The sequence below is a fragment of the Rhinolophus hipposideros genome, assembly GCF_964194185.1.
Source record: "Rhinolophus hipposideros genome assembly, chromosome: 17".
Classification (NCBI taxonomy): Eukaryota; Metazoa; Chordata; class Mammalia; order Chiroptera; family Rhinolophidae; genus Rhinolophus; species Rhinolophus hipposideros.
In genome coordinates this window covers 42675717-42690154 of record NC_138063.1, presented here as the reverse complement: position 1 = coordinate 42690154, position 14438 = coordinate 42675717, and the positions used below count along the sequence as shown (strand labels likewise).

At 36.7% G+C, this 14438-nt stretch overlaps 1 long non-coding RNA gene across 1 annotated transcript in view; it reads left to right on the top strand.

Annotated features, from left to right (window-relative positions):
• Positions 1 to 13842, top strand: part of LOC308510007 — a 40779-nt gene extending 26937 nt beyond the window's left edge. Inside the window, exons 3-6 of the long non-coding RNA XR_013995285.1 lie at positions 4059 to 4408; positions 4787 to 4925; positions 8316 to 8430; positions 9686 to 13842. This is a non-coding gene — a long non-coding RNA (uncharacterized lncRNA). The remainder of the gene's footprint in view (positions 1 to 4058; positions 4409 to 4786; positions 4926 to 8315; positions 8431 to 9685) is intronic.
• The last annotated feature ends 596 nt before the right edge of the window (positions 13843 to 14438 follow it).

Here is a 14438-nt window from a genome sequence, read left to right as displayed (position 1 = left end):
GTGAGTAAATTATTTTTAAAAGACTTTTATCCTTTAATTAATTCATCTGCTTTCTATTTTGAACAAGATGACTCAATCCATCCATATTATTTTCAATGGAGCCATTTTCATTTAGAGGTATTTTAAGAATACAAAATATTTCCACAAATATACACGGTACATCTTATCTTTTAAAGACTAAATTTGAAAAGCTAAAAATCTTTCCTCAACTATTTCCAAAATATATTGTGCCTGAATACTAGTCTTCAAGTTCTCAGAGTTCATATCCAGCCATTACTGCAGCTCAAGATTTTATATGCGCGCGCACACACACACACACACACACACACACACACACACACACACTCGGTGCCCAAAAAAATGTATACACATTTTAAGAAAGGAAAATTGCATTAAAGTTGTAATACTCAAAATATACCAATAACAAAAGATGAGTACAAGTCACGTTTGACTTCTGTAATTACAAGAGGTGCTCAAAGTGGTTACCATCAGCGTTCAGACACTTCTGATTACTGTGAACTACTGCTTGAGCAACATTGACCAAAGTGTCCACTTGTACACATTTTTTCAGCACCCCCGCTATATATATACATACATACACACACACATATATATATATACATATATATAGATATATATATATATATATGTATGTTTTATGTAAGGTCAGTTGGAATATAGTTTTATTGTGTAATTCAGCTCTTTAGCATATGCAAACGTAGTTTTAAAGTCTATGCACACAGAATATGTGTTTTTTGAAATATATGAGATTGGCAAAAATAATTTTAAAAATAAATTATATTTAAAAATAAATAAATAAAGTATATGTTTAAATAGTTTAGCACAAATTGTACTAAAATGTTTTTACATTATTCAGAATAATTTAAAGATTTTAGTGTGCGTCAGCATCATCTTTTTGAAAATCCTATATTAACAAGAACGTGACTGTTCTTAGAAACTATAAAAATACTGTTGAAAGCATAACATGGAAAACTAAATTAAAAAAGAAAGTTCTCTAAGTTAGCTTCCCTATTTAGAATTTATTGTGATTGAGATTTTCTTTGCAAATATGAAGCATAGGTATTTTTAAATTATTTGGTTATCTCAATTGCTTGCACTCTGAGTAAACTGGAGTTTTATATATTCTTCAATCAACAGGCAACTAGGGGAAGGAGAATGCATTCATGATGACTAAGAGTTTGTATTTGTGAAAGATAGAAACAGTCATTTATAAATGAATTGTTCATTTCATCTTTTTAGTTTCTCAATATTAAAATCCAGTACCAGATATTTAAATTGATGAATTCCAAAAATTAAAAATTTTAATTAAAAGCATGTTTTGTATTTTTCAGAGTTAAGAGACACATATAGATATTTCACTAAGATATATTATTTAAGTGTCATAAATTATATGAAATAAAATGTCAGAGAAAGTGTTAGATGAATGCAATAATAATACTTAATATTTATAGTTTTAATGATTATTTGTTATATTTACCAATGTTCATTAAACCCTTATTATGTGCCTGGTATAGTTCTAGAATTTTATCTGATTATCTCATTTTAGTTATCATAACACTGTGACATATCCCAGTTTTACAGATAAAGACATTGAGTCTCAGCATATGAATTAATTTATACATGTCAAGAAGCTAGTATATGACAGAAACATAATTTTCAACAGTTCTCTGACTTCCTCATCTGTGAATTTGCATGTCTTTATATGTATTTGTGTGTATATGTCTGTCTTAATGTACAAGACTGTATTATTTTCACTTGTACTAAAAGAGGAAACTAGGAAATTTGTCCCTTCTCTAGTATATAATGTAGGATTTATATAATTGTAAGGGTTTTCAAAACATATGGTATATATAGTCACATTGTGTATCTCATCAGCCATTTATGTTTTTATAGTTCTTTTGCCTCCTAAAAGGAATATTGTTATCTGATATTTTGATAGAAGTGTGCTTTCCTTTAACATTATAAAAGCATGAAAAATATTTGAAAATCTGAACTATTTCTGAATGGCTAAGAAGTCGAGTTTAGACATGCTGTAAAACATACTAAGTAACTCATAAATGCCAGTTTTAAATTTTTTATTTTTGAAAAACTTTCAATAAACTTTGTTTTTTTGAACAGTTTTAGGTTCACAGCAAACTGAGTGCAAAGTACAAAATGTTCCCCTACATCCCTGCCCTTGACATGCAAAGGCTCCTCCACTATCAACATCCTATTTCTAAGTGATGGATTTTTTATAATTAATGAACAAACATTGGCATATCATTATCACCCAAAGTCCATAGTTTACATCAGGATTCACTATTGGTGTTGTACATTCTACGGGTTTGGACACATGTATGATAACATGTATTCACCACTCTATTAATGGTATCAGACAGAGTAGTTTCCCTATCCTAAAAATTCACCCCTCTCTTCCCCATAACCCCTAGCCACTGATATTTTTACTGTCTCCATAGTTTTGCCCTTTCCAGTATGTCATATAGTTGGAATCATAGTATGTAGCCTTTTTAGATTGGCTTCTTTCGCTTAGTAACATGCATTTAAGTTTCCTCCATGTCTTTTCATTACTTAATAGCTGATATATTTTTAGTGCTGAATAATATCCTATTGTCTGAATGTACTACAGTTTATCTATTCACTTACTTACGGACATATTGGTTGCTTCCAAGTTTTGGCAATTATGAATGAAGCTGCTACTAATACAAAGTCTGCCAATTAAGTTTGCAAACTCATCCTAGAAAAAGTGCTAAATACTTCACTGCTGAATATCACTATGGTCACCTTTGAAGTACTCCCCTTGGGAAGCTATGTACCAATGCCAGAGCCTAGTCCACCCTTCAAGGCAATTTTGGAACTCTTTTTCTGGAGTGGCCATCAGAGCTGTCATCATATTATCCTTGATGTCCTGAATGTCATCAAAATGTCTTCCTTTCAATATTTCCTTTATCTTCAGGTAAAGAAAGAAGTCATTGGGGACCAGATCACGTGAGTAGGAAGGGTGTTCCAATACAGTTATTTGTCTACTGGCTAAAAACTCTCTTACAGACAGTGCCATGTGAGCTGGTACATTGTCGTGATGCAAGAGCCATGAATTATTGGCAAAAAGTTCAGGTCATTTTTGTCTATCTTTTTCAGGCAGCCTTTTCAGCACTTCCAAATAGTAAACTTGGTTAACTGCTTGTCCAGATGGTACAAATTCATAATGAACAATCCCTCTGATATCAAAAAAGTTTAGCAACATTGTTTTAACTCTTGATTTGGACTGACGGAACTTTTTTTGATCGTGGAGAATTGGCTGACTTCCATTGTGTACTTTGATGCTTTGTTTCAGGGTCATATTAGTACATCCATCTTTCATCACCAGTGATAACATGGCCCCAAACATTGCCTTGTTGCCAAACATTGCTAAAAGGTCTTTGCAAACTTCGACTCTCCTTTGCTTTTGTTCATCAGTGAGCTCCTTCAGGACCATGTTTGCACACACCTTTCTCATGCCAGGATTTTCCATTAAGATTTTCCTAACTATTTCTCTATCAATATTTACTTGGTCTGCTATGCTTCTCATAGTCAGTCAATGATTTTGATGCACAATTCGATGACTTTTTGCAATGTTTTCATCAGTTCTGCTCGTTATTGGCTGCCCTGACCTCTCTTCATGAGTGATACGTTCTCTCGCCTCAGAAAAATGTTTAATCCATTTGTACACTGCCGTTTTCTTCATGGCGTTATCCCCATAAACTTGGACTAACACGTCCCTGATATAACTTCCACTCTTGCCAAGTTTAACAAGAAATTTAATGATTGTTCATTGCTCTAATTCAAGCTCAGACATTCTCCCAATGGCACACAAAAACACGCAACAACAGGAATGAACACCACTCAGCAAGACACCACCACACATCCACACGAACACAGCTGTGAGACACTAATGTACCGAGGTTATGAAACCTTACCAAGCTGTTTGTGCCGTGCTGCTAATGTAAGCAAGGGCACAGTGGCAATTTCGTGAACTTAATTGGGAGACCTTGTGCATTTAGAACCACATCAGGCACTGAGACATTCTCCTGGGTGGACCTGACCAAACCACAGGAACCTTCAAAAGAAGATGAAGCATTAGAAACCACACTTCTATTGGTCTGTTGCTTGTGGGTGCCTTCTGGGACCTGAAAGTTGTCCTGGACCAACAGCTAGCAAGAAAACAGGGATCTCTGTCTTACCACTGCAAAACAGTGAATTCTGCCAACAACCTGAATGATCTTGGAGGAGGACTCCAAGCCTGAGATGAGAATCATAGCCCCAGCCAACAACCTCACCTCATTTCAGCTTGCTGAGGCCCTGAGGAGAGGAACCAGCTAACCTATACCTGGATTCCTGACCCACAAGAACTGTAAGATTAATTTGGTGTTGTTTTAAACTGCTAAATTTGTGATTGTTTGTTACACAGCAATAGAAAATTAATAACAGTTCTTCCTTTTGAGCTTTGTTGGGTGGGACTAGAGCAGCTTTGAGTCTAGGGCTAATATCATCCCACTACTGGGGCAAAACATTTCTACTCAAAACTCTGAATTATAAGGTTTTTCACTCTGGCTAGGGGAACAGGAACGATATCCGCCCATGGATTAACTCTAAGGATTATTCCTTTTAATCCAGTTGGTTATTCTTTCCCCAGCCTCGGTAGTTTCTTCACAGGAATACGTTAATCAATGTTTAGCTGAAGATTCCAGGGGGAATCTCCTCAGATCTCTGAAGTTTTTTCTCTTTGCAGTTCCAGTACTTTTCCTTGCAGGAAATAAGCACCCTGGCTCCTGAGACTCCCAGCTCCATCTCCTCAACTCAGGGAGACCAGTGGGCCCTGCCAAGGTTCCTTCTCCCTGATTCATGCATGGCCTGAAAATTAAGTCTAGGTAAGTTGGGACAATCATAGGGTTCATCTTACTTATTCCTCATCTTACATCCATCACTGTCTTTTGTTACTTGTGTATAATATCTTGAAACCATCATTTCATAATTTTGTCTGGTTTTTCAGGTGGTTCAGGTAAGAGGATAAATCTGGTTCCTATTATTCCAGCTTGGCTGGAAGTGGAGCTCCAGTGCCACACTGTATACTTTTAAATCTTGTTTTTGCTCATCGTGTTTGTTCTTCCAGATTATCCACTTGGTGAACTTCTTATATCCCAAGGACAAGCCAAATGTTACCTCCTCTATACAGCCTAATCCCAACCTCCAGGAAAAAATAACCATTCCTTTCTTTGTGCTCACATGAGCCTTATTTTATCATATTTCTGTGTTTCCCCCAAAATAAGACCTAGCCAGGCCATCAGCTCTAATGCGTCTTTTGGAGCAAAAATTAATATAAGACCCAATCTTATTTTACTATAATATAAGACCAAATCATATACTATAACATAACATAACATAACATAACATAACATAACATAACATAACATAACACCAGGTCTTATATTAATTTTTGCTCCAAAAGACTCATTAGAGCTGATGGTCCGGCTAGGTTTTATTTTCGGAGAAACACGGTATGTAGCTAATGGCCAACATCAATTGCTGTATTGCCTAATACAGAACATACCTGCTGAATAAAATAGCATCTGATGATCTTATCAAGGCTGGCCAAATAGTTCTTATGATGCAAATACATTAAGTAGAAATTCCAGGTTGAATTTTTTCACCACACCGTTCGTCCACTTCTCATCACTAGTGGCCGAAGCATCTGCCCTCACTCAGGGAACACAAACTAATGCTCATATTAGCTTCACCAGCACACAGGAATGAAAGATGGAAGAAAGGAAAAAAAGAGGAAAGAAGGCAAGTCTGCTGCCCCAAAAGCAATGAAAACCTTTTTTTCAACCTCCTTTTTTTTGCATTATCCATGCTATTCTTTTCCTTAGTCCATTACATTTAGCTTTGTTAAATACTGGCCTAGAGTAATACTGAATAGACTATGTTTCACATCACTGACTTTTTCTTCTATCTATGGAGACCTGCATTCATAGAAAGTGGGTTTCTAATGGGAAGTTACTTGCAATTTTGATAAGCAACATGGTTTAGCCGGTCTAAAAGAAACAAATACAGAAGAATAAAGGGCTGGGGGCTTGTTAAGGATGCAGGGATCTGTTGGACTCTGTTATTAAACAATTACTGTTTTCTGAGCATTGTATAGGTGTTTCAAATAGATATCAAGAGGAGTTTGTAGGTCATTTTTAAAAATAGGAGAGGGAGAAAATTGGATGCTAATTTTCGACCCTGATCTCACTGAGATTTTTTTTTTTTTTCGGTCTAATGTATTCTTCCTCAAAAGGGCAGAATCCAGGCCTGATGCAGTGTGAGAGAAGGGGTTAGTCTGTTCTATAAACTGTTAGAGAGATTTAAAAAATAGGCAATCTAATTGACTCATACATGGCTCACGGCCATTTAAATGCTTGCAAAATTGCTTCTTGCGCAGTAGTAGTGACCACAGAGAAGCAGAAGTAAAATGGAAGTGAGGTGAACTCTTAGGAAATGTTTAACAAGACTTTAAAACTTCTCTTAAACCTTACGTTTAACCTTGTATAGAACTGTCCTTTGGAAAATTAAATGCATTTCAATGAGTATACTTAACGTCAAAATTCACACACTTTGCCAACAAAATAACACCTCATTGGTGTTAAAAAAAAAACACATTGTCTTTCAGAACCAAGTGCTGAGGAGAAACAATTTTTTTATCAAGAAAATCTGTGGCTACATTGTTACTAGGGGACTTGTAACCGGCTTTAAACATGTTACTAAAATAGAAGTTGATGTAACTACTGTGTGCTGTTTATATTTAATTAAAAGAAACGCTTAAAATAAAATATATTTGGGTGTTTATTTAAGATATCAACACTATACACATGTAGTACTTTCTCTATGTTTACTTTTAACAAAAATATTCTCTGCTATCTTCTTCAAGACTAACCTTATATTTATTGGCCTTATCTGTGATTATTTCTTAGTTTCTCCTTATGCTCTGCTGAAACTTGCCTCAGGTCATCACTCGGCATCTTTTGTTTTTTATTGTCAATCATACTGGAAAAAAAAGTCTCTCATCGGTTTGTGCTTTTCTTTTACTAATTAATGAAATGTAATCAGTTGAAATATAATACAGTTGAGTTATAGTTTTTATCTCTAAATTGGTTGGTTAGTCACCAATTTGGAGGTAAGAAACTATTTCCTTCTGTGTAATACATCATTCTAAAAGCCAAAATTGTCATAATGACAACAATAGCTAGTTACTCAACATGTTCTTTGTTATAAACAATTATCTTCCCAGTTACCAAAGACATTTTTTCAGGCATCCAACTGAATTTTTTTTAACTAATTTTATCATTTGTTTTATGACTGTCCTTGTTAGTTTTTAAAATACTAATTCACTAGAACTTTATGATATCATTTTGAGTCAAAATGAAAGGCTGAATTTCCTTTAGAGACTAAACTAAGAGCTGACATTCATTATTAAAGTGTTGTGTGTTTTTTTACTTCTCATAACTTAGTTATGAAAAAACTTTTCAACATTTTGTGTATGTGTATATGACTTACTAGACTATGACACCAACTAATAGAAAGGGTTAAACCATTCTAAAGGAATAAAAGTCTTATTTAAGATATAAGACACCAATAAACATTTTACTTTAAAAAAGTTTTAAGTATTTAATTTCTTTTATCCAATCATTAAAATTATGTACAATTTTACTACATATATGAATATATTATATACACAATGTATATGATAGCTATACCTATATATCTGTACTTATATATCTATATCTAGCTCTCTATATCTATTTATCTATCTATTTATCATATATATCATATATATATAAAGTTTCTGCCCTAGCATCAGAAAATTTGCCCTATGTGCTATGCCATTTTGAGATATTCCAACTATGAGATATTTTGAACATTTTCCAGAACAAAAATCTTAACCATTCCCATAGAATTTAGAGATTATAAGTAAAATAAATGTGGGAAAAGGAAAGCTACAACCTTCAAATCACTACCAGGGTATGTCCTGTCCTCTTTCTCCCAGGCTTTATGGCTTAAAACATAGCAGAGGTCAAATGAAGTTTAGGGGAAATACTGCACTTCTTAACCCAAATAAGGCAGGGGGAGCAGAGCCATAGGTCATGGTGTTAGCTACTACCACCACATTTTTAGTCCTTCCTTTAGGAGAGCTAACAATTAAAGAAAGAAACTTATGTCTAGCCCATTTAGATGAAGAGTAACTGTAAATAAATTTAACTCCTACATTGTTGTTCTTTTAGCTTCCAAAACACTGGCTGCTGGGCAGAATGATTTGGCTTCTCCTCCACTTCCAGGTTTATGTATATGGGCCTGGCTTCACTCTGGAACAGAAAGGCTGTCACTTCACTTTTGTGGGTAAGCCCTTTACCTGTGTTGACAGAACTCCGCCAGGGAGTTCTGCCAGGCAAATAAATGTGCTTGTTGCTAGGACACCAGGCTGTTTCCAGGACAGCAGGCCATTGCTATTTGCTATTCTCCTGACTATGAACACTACACCTGTTCCTTAAGAAATATGCTTGTTTTCCTTCATTATAAAGCAAACACTTACTAGGAAATAACATAACTGCATGGCTGCAACTTCTCTGTAGCTTTCCAGGAGGGATATAATAGACTAAGTACAATTCAGTTTATGAAGGGAATTCACAAAGTTATACAACATCTAAGTCTTCATATAGAATAATATGTTTATCTGATCGTTTGAGTCACTATTGTATTTATAGCCCACCATGTGCCACACAGGAAATAAGGCAACAATGCATATTCTTTTGAGGCCTTTCCAAGATTTGTCCTACATGTGCTCATAGTTAACTATCTTTTTGTGAGTTTTTCAAAGACTACATGTGGTGGCTTCCTATGGAACTCACCTTTTTTACACTCTTACTAGCTTCTAGTTGTCACCAAAATTGCCATCACTGCTGTCTATGACTGCTAACTAGGGCCAGGACTAGGTGCCTAGGTACAAAAGTGAAGAAGGCCCTCACTTTCAGGGTCATACAAGTACCCTGATGCCAACATTTACCCAAAAGTGGTAAATACTTGAGTCAAGTATGCCAAGATTTGTGTCAAGGGCAAGTCTCCTATTACTGATGAAATCACTAATTCCAAGGGTTCTTAATCTCTGAACTCAGTTTTAACTGCCTCCTTCATTGTCTCCCCAATATACTAAAACTAAAGCATAAGTCTGCAGGAACTGGGCTGGAGAACAATTTCATTCACTGAAACTGCCTTGTTCAGAACCACCCTTTTCCCCTAACACTGATTGTCCAACCAGGATCCTTGGTCCTCCATGTGAACAAACTTCTATGGCCCAGACACTGTTTCTTGAAACATGCTCACACATTTACCTTGGATTCTAGATGCATAAGGTTCAGGTTCAAGATGAAACTTCAACAGCACATTATTTCCACTTTTTGGAAAGCAACTTCACTTGATACAGTACCTACCTAATGTGGCAGTAAAAGATATTGAGGACCCTCCCCCATTCTCTCTGAAAGCCCCCCTACCCACCCCACCAATAAACTAGGTTGACATTTGTCCTTTATCTGCCAATATCTACATTTTCTTCAAGAGAAAAGACACAATCTAATGTGCAGACCTTCTCCCTCTCCAGTGTCTCCGCCTTACAATTCCAGGACATCACAAGTACAGATGAAAAGAAAAGCTTGTCTCAGTGGCCACAACTCTGCCAGCAGCACCTCATAGCCATTCAAAATGCCCAAAGACAATCTACTCACCTCCAGCATCAAACAGCACATAATCTTTTCAGCAAAAGGATCAAGGGACACACCATGCGTTCAGGTTCCTGTAGTCAGTTTAGAGAAAATTCCTCACCTAGTGAAGGCAGATGGTGCCAAAGTCAAAATGAACTCTACAGCCACTGCTGCGGTCACCGCCCTCTCTCTTTCATCTTCGGCTGTCTTCACCCCACCCTTAATTAAGCCAGTCTTGATGTCCAATCAGTGCTACCTTCCCCAGAGAAGATCTTAAATGGCAAAGGAATTTTGTCCTCCAAAATAGACAAAAAAACACCAAAATGGTACCAAAAACAACAATGAGTCTTACACGGGACGTTCAGAGAGAGAATTTGACCCAAATAAACATTGTGGAGTACTGGATCCCGAGACAAAGAAACCTTGCACAAGATCCCTCACCTACAAGACACATTAGCTAAGCCATTTGAGGGCAGTCACCAGCTGGAAAAAGGAATTTGACCTCCTTCTGGCGGAACACAAAGCCAAGTCCTGGGAAAAAGAAGTTAAAGATAAAGAACACCTCCCCACTTCTGCAAGGGAAGTGCTTCCAAACCAGTCCAGGCTGGTGTACAATTTTCTGCCAGGATCTTCAGGGAGCTCTGGGCCAAACCTAAAGTTGCACAATCCAGACTACCTAACTCTGTGCTTCCTAGACCATCATCTGCAAATAGCATGAGCAGCAGGACATCTTTAAATCACAGTGGCTACACTCTGGAAGCCCCTCTGCCCACAGTTGGAGGTGACCTCACCAGGCGAATGTGGAGGGATGAAGGGGAGATGGACAGAACCGAAATATCTGAGAAGTCAGACTGTCATTTCTCCATCCACCACCTCAGACTGCTTATGTTTTAATCATTCGGGAAATTTGTTTTCTGTCTTGTTGTATAAGTACTACTTACATGATGCCTTTGATTTTGCCTTTCATCCTGCAAAGCCTAAAACATTGGCTATCTGGATATTTATAGAAAAAGTTTGCTAACCTGAGCGTTAGCACATTCAGAGTAAATTCATATCCTTTAACACGAGACTCAAGAATCTGCCTGATTTTTTCCTCAGCCTCCTTACAGTCTCATCCTTGGCCCCAACCTTTACTTTCACTGATCTATTTATTATTCTACATTTTCCTTCCTGTTTACTTTGTGCTGTTCTCTTTTCCTGAATGTCATTCCCCTTCCATCTCTTGATTCCATCTCTTCCTTTTCTACAAGGTCTTCCGGAACTTCCACTGTCTGATTATATGTTCTCCTTATGTGTTCTGTTGCACAATGTAACTCAAGTATAATCAGTCTTCAGGTTAGCAGGGCAATAAGACTGTATGTGTGTTCAGTGCAAGAGTGGAGGAGGAGATAATATAGGCTGCAACAGTCAAAATATTGTTTGAAATGGATTTGATGTAAACTTATTTGGCTACAGTTACATCTGATACACAGAAAGCACATTTATTACTTGTCTTTAAAGCAGCCATCACCCACCTTCCAACCACAGTCTGATTTCCAGTCTTAGGCCACATGATCTGAGAAGAACTCTAGCATTGATCTAAGGGAAAGTACATGACTGTGGCTTAAGCCAATCAGTGTGCGAGTATTACATTCCCTTTTCCAAAGTGGTCAAGGTGGACATACAAGGTAGGGCAATTAAGTTCGCAAACTCATCCTAGAAAAAGTGCTACATACCTCATTACTGAATATCACTACTGTCACCTTCAAAGTATTCCCCTTGGGAAGTTATGCACTGATGCCAGCACCTAGTCCACCCTTCAAAGCAATTTTGGAACTCTTTTTCTGGAATGGCCATCAGAGCTCTCATTGTATTACCCTCGATGTCCTGAATGTCATCAAAATGTCTCCCTTTCAATATTTCTTTTAACTTCAGGTAAAGAAAGAAGTCATTGGGAGCCAGATCAGGTGAGTAGGGAGGGTGTTCCAATACAGTTATTTGTTTATTCGCTAAAAACTCCCTCACAGACAGTGTCGTGTGAGCTGGTGCATTGTCACGATGCAAGTGCCATGAATTGTTGGCAAAAAGTTCAGGTCGTCTAACTTTTTCAAGCAGCCTTTTCAGCACTTTTAAATAGTAAACTTGGTTAACTGTTTGTCCAGTTGGTACAAATTCATAATGAATAATCCCTCTGTTGTAACAAATTCACGAACTTAATTGCAGATCTAATGTAAGACCTAGGTTGATCCACAGTGAATCTTGGGATCTTTTCTTGGAATATTTGGAAATATGAAGTGGAAATATGCAGCCCAGGGCAACCATCTTGCAACCAGGATGGGAGAAACTGCCTGAGAATGGAGTCCGAATAAAGGAAGTGGAGGCAGAATTGGAGCCAGAAAAACAGAAAGCTGATATCCTCTTTTGATCCTCGATATCCAGCCATATCTGAAGTTTAGACCTAATTATCGACCTTAAGTTTAGCTTGCCACTCACTTCCTTTTTCTGATTAACTTGTTTGGGTGGGGGTTTCTCTAATTAAACCATAAAATGCTGGTAAAAGAATGTATCTTTCAATCTGTAAATGTCATTCCAAAGTATGAAAACACAAATATAGTTATCTGGATGAGAGCATATCTTAAGTATCTCACACAGGACATTGGTTGTGATATTCTGTGCTTCCACTGTTCTATTACTGCCATTCTTTTCTTCTCTACCAAGCATACTTGCAATATCATGCAAAGGGTTATAAAATAAATTCAATTTTTTTAAATTTAAAAACAAATGAATCATTTGACCCCCGTTCCATATGAAATTCAAAATAACAATTATCTACATGTAATTGGAAAGAGATGGGTTGTTACTAAGTTGACATAATGTGGCAAGTATGGTAGTTCATAATAATATATAGAGGTTTTCCCTGCTTCATCATTATTTTCATGTTTTTAAAATATAGCTATATATACACACATATGTGTGCATCTATATTAATCATGTTTGATCTTAAAACTAGTTTAAATCGGTGCTGACTTATTGAGAATTAATTGCATTGCATAGAATAGATAGGTGATACATGGGAATAACAGGAAATTACCCTTAAAACTAGAAATTGTCCTCCTAGCCATAAGGCTATGACAGAGACTAAATTTATCCTCCTACCTTAAACAACTAGAAAATTGGATAAAATATAGAAAACAATGGTTTTCAGACATTGGACAACAAGCAGTTCAGGGATAGCAGTCCCTGAGATCAGGGAACAAATGAGGTAAAAGCCCAATGAGTACCCCAGCTCACAGGCCACACTAATCAAGCCCAATGGTCTCAGTGGATTGAGGAGCCAGAGCTGAGAGTTTGAGGAGGCCAAAGCAACTACTATCATGTATGGGGCAAAACATCAGAGAAGAGAGAGCTGCACACATGTTGGTGCTTTCAGAGATTTGCAGAGAAGCCCTCTTGTCTGAGTGTGAGGAATCTACAAGGCTGAGGAAAGAACCACAGGAAAGGGGCAAAAGGAAAAAATCCCTTGAGGGTTATTTACACAGGGCTGAGAATAGTTCACGTTCCCACAGGCACTGGCTAAAGTCCTCAAAAGGGCACTGTCTCAGTAGTGAGGTCAAATTAGCCTTAGACTCAAGGCTCCTTTGACAAAACAGATCAATGGATGCCTCAGGCTGGGGATAGAAGTGGAAGATTTATATCAAAAGGGCACACAAGGACACTTTTTTGAGTAATGGAAATGTTCTAAAACTGGATTGTGGTGATGATTGTACAATTGTATAAATTTACTAAAAATTATTCAAATATGCCTATCCAATGGGTGTATTTTATCACATATAAATTATATGTCAATAAAGCAATTAATAAACACACACTCTGTGGATACCCCTATGGCGCTGACACCATCTTCAAATATCTTTTACAATTTGTGCTGTGATTTGGATATGTGACTGTGTCTCTTCCAGTTGACTATTAAGTTCATTGAGAATAAGAACTGCATTTTAAACACCTTTGTAACTTCTATTGTGGTCAACTGGATTCCCTGCACATAAAAAAATGCTCAATAAATATTTGTTCAGTGTTTTATGACATATTTCTTGCTTCCTGGATTTCTAGCTTTGTCTCTTCCTTGCTAGATCAACTTTATTGCATCCCATATTCTACTACCACCAATACTAGGAATATAAAGATATTATTTGTCCACGAATACATTTTTTTTTACACTGTTATAGTGTAAAGGCCTGTTAGAGGTCATTGGGCAGCAGGGTCTAAAAAGGCAGACAAATTGAGCAAGATATAGGACCAATTTTATGTCTTATTGCATCAAATGTAACCAATGCAGTGTGAAAAGGGGGAGGAGAGAAGAGGATGGTGGCATTTAAAACATATTGTTGCATTTACTCAAAGTGTTCCTTCCCATTTTCCAAAAGATATTTTTACTTTAAAAGGAGAAAAATATAAACATCTGATTTTTACATCCGATTTAAACATCCAATTCATGGCATACAAAAGAAAAAAAATATAATTCTTCCCAGAAACCAGAAAGTCTACAAAAGGACACACCTTGTCCCAATATGATATCAAAACACACATAAAGCAACTCATAAAAACCACTGCAAATATAGAATTGCTCTGACCAAAATTCTTGGGGGGAAAATAAAATCAAGAAAACATGACTGT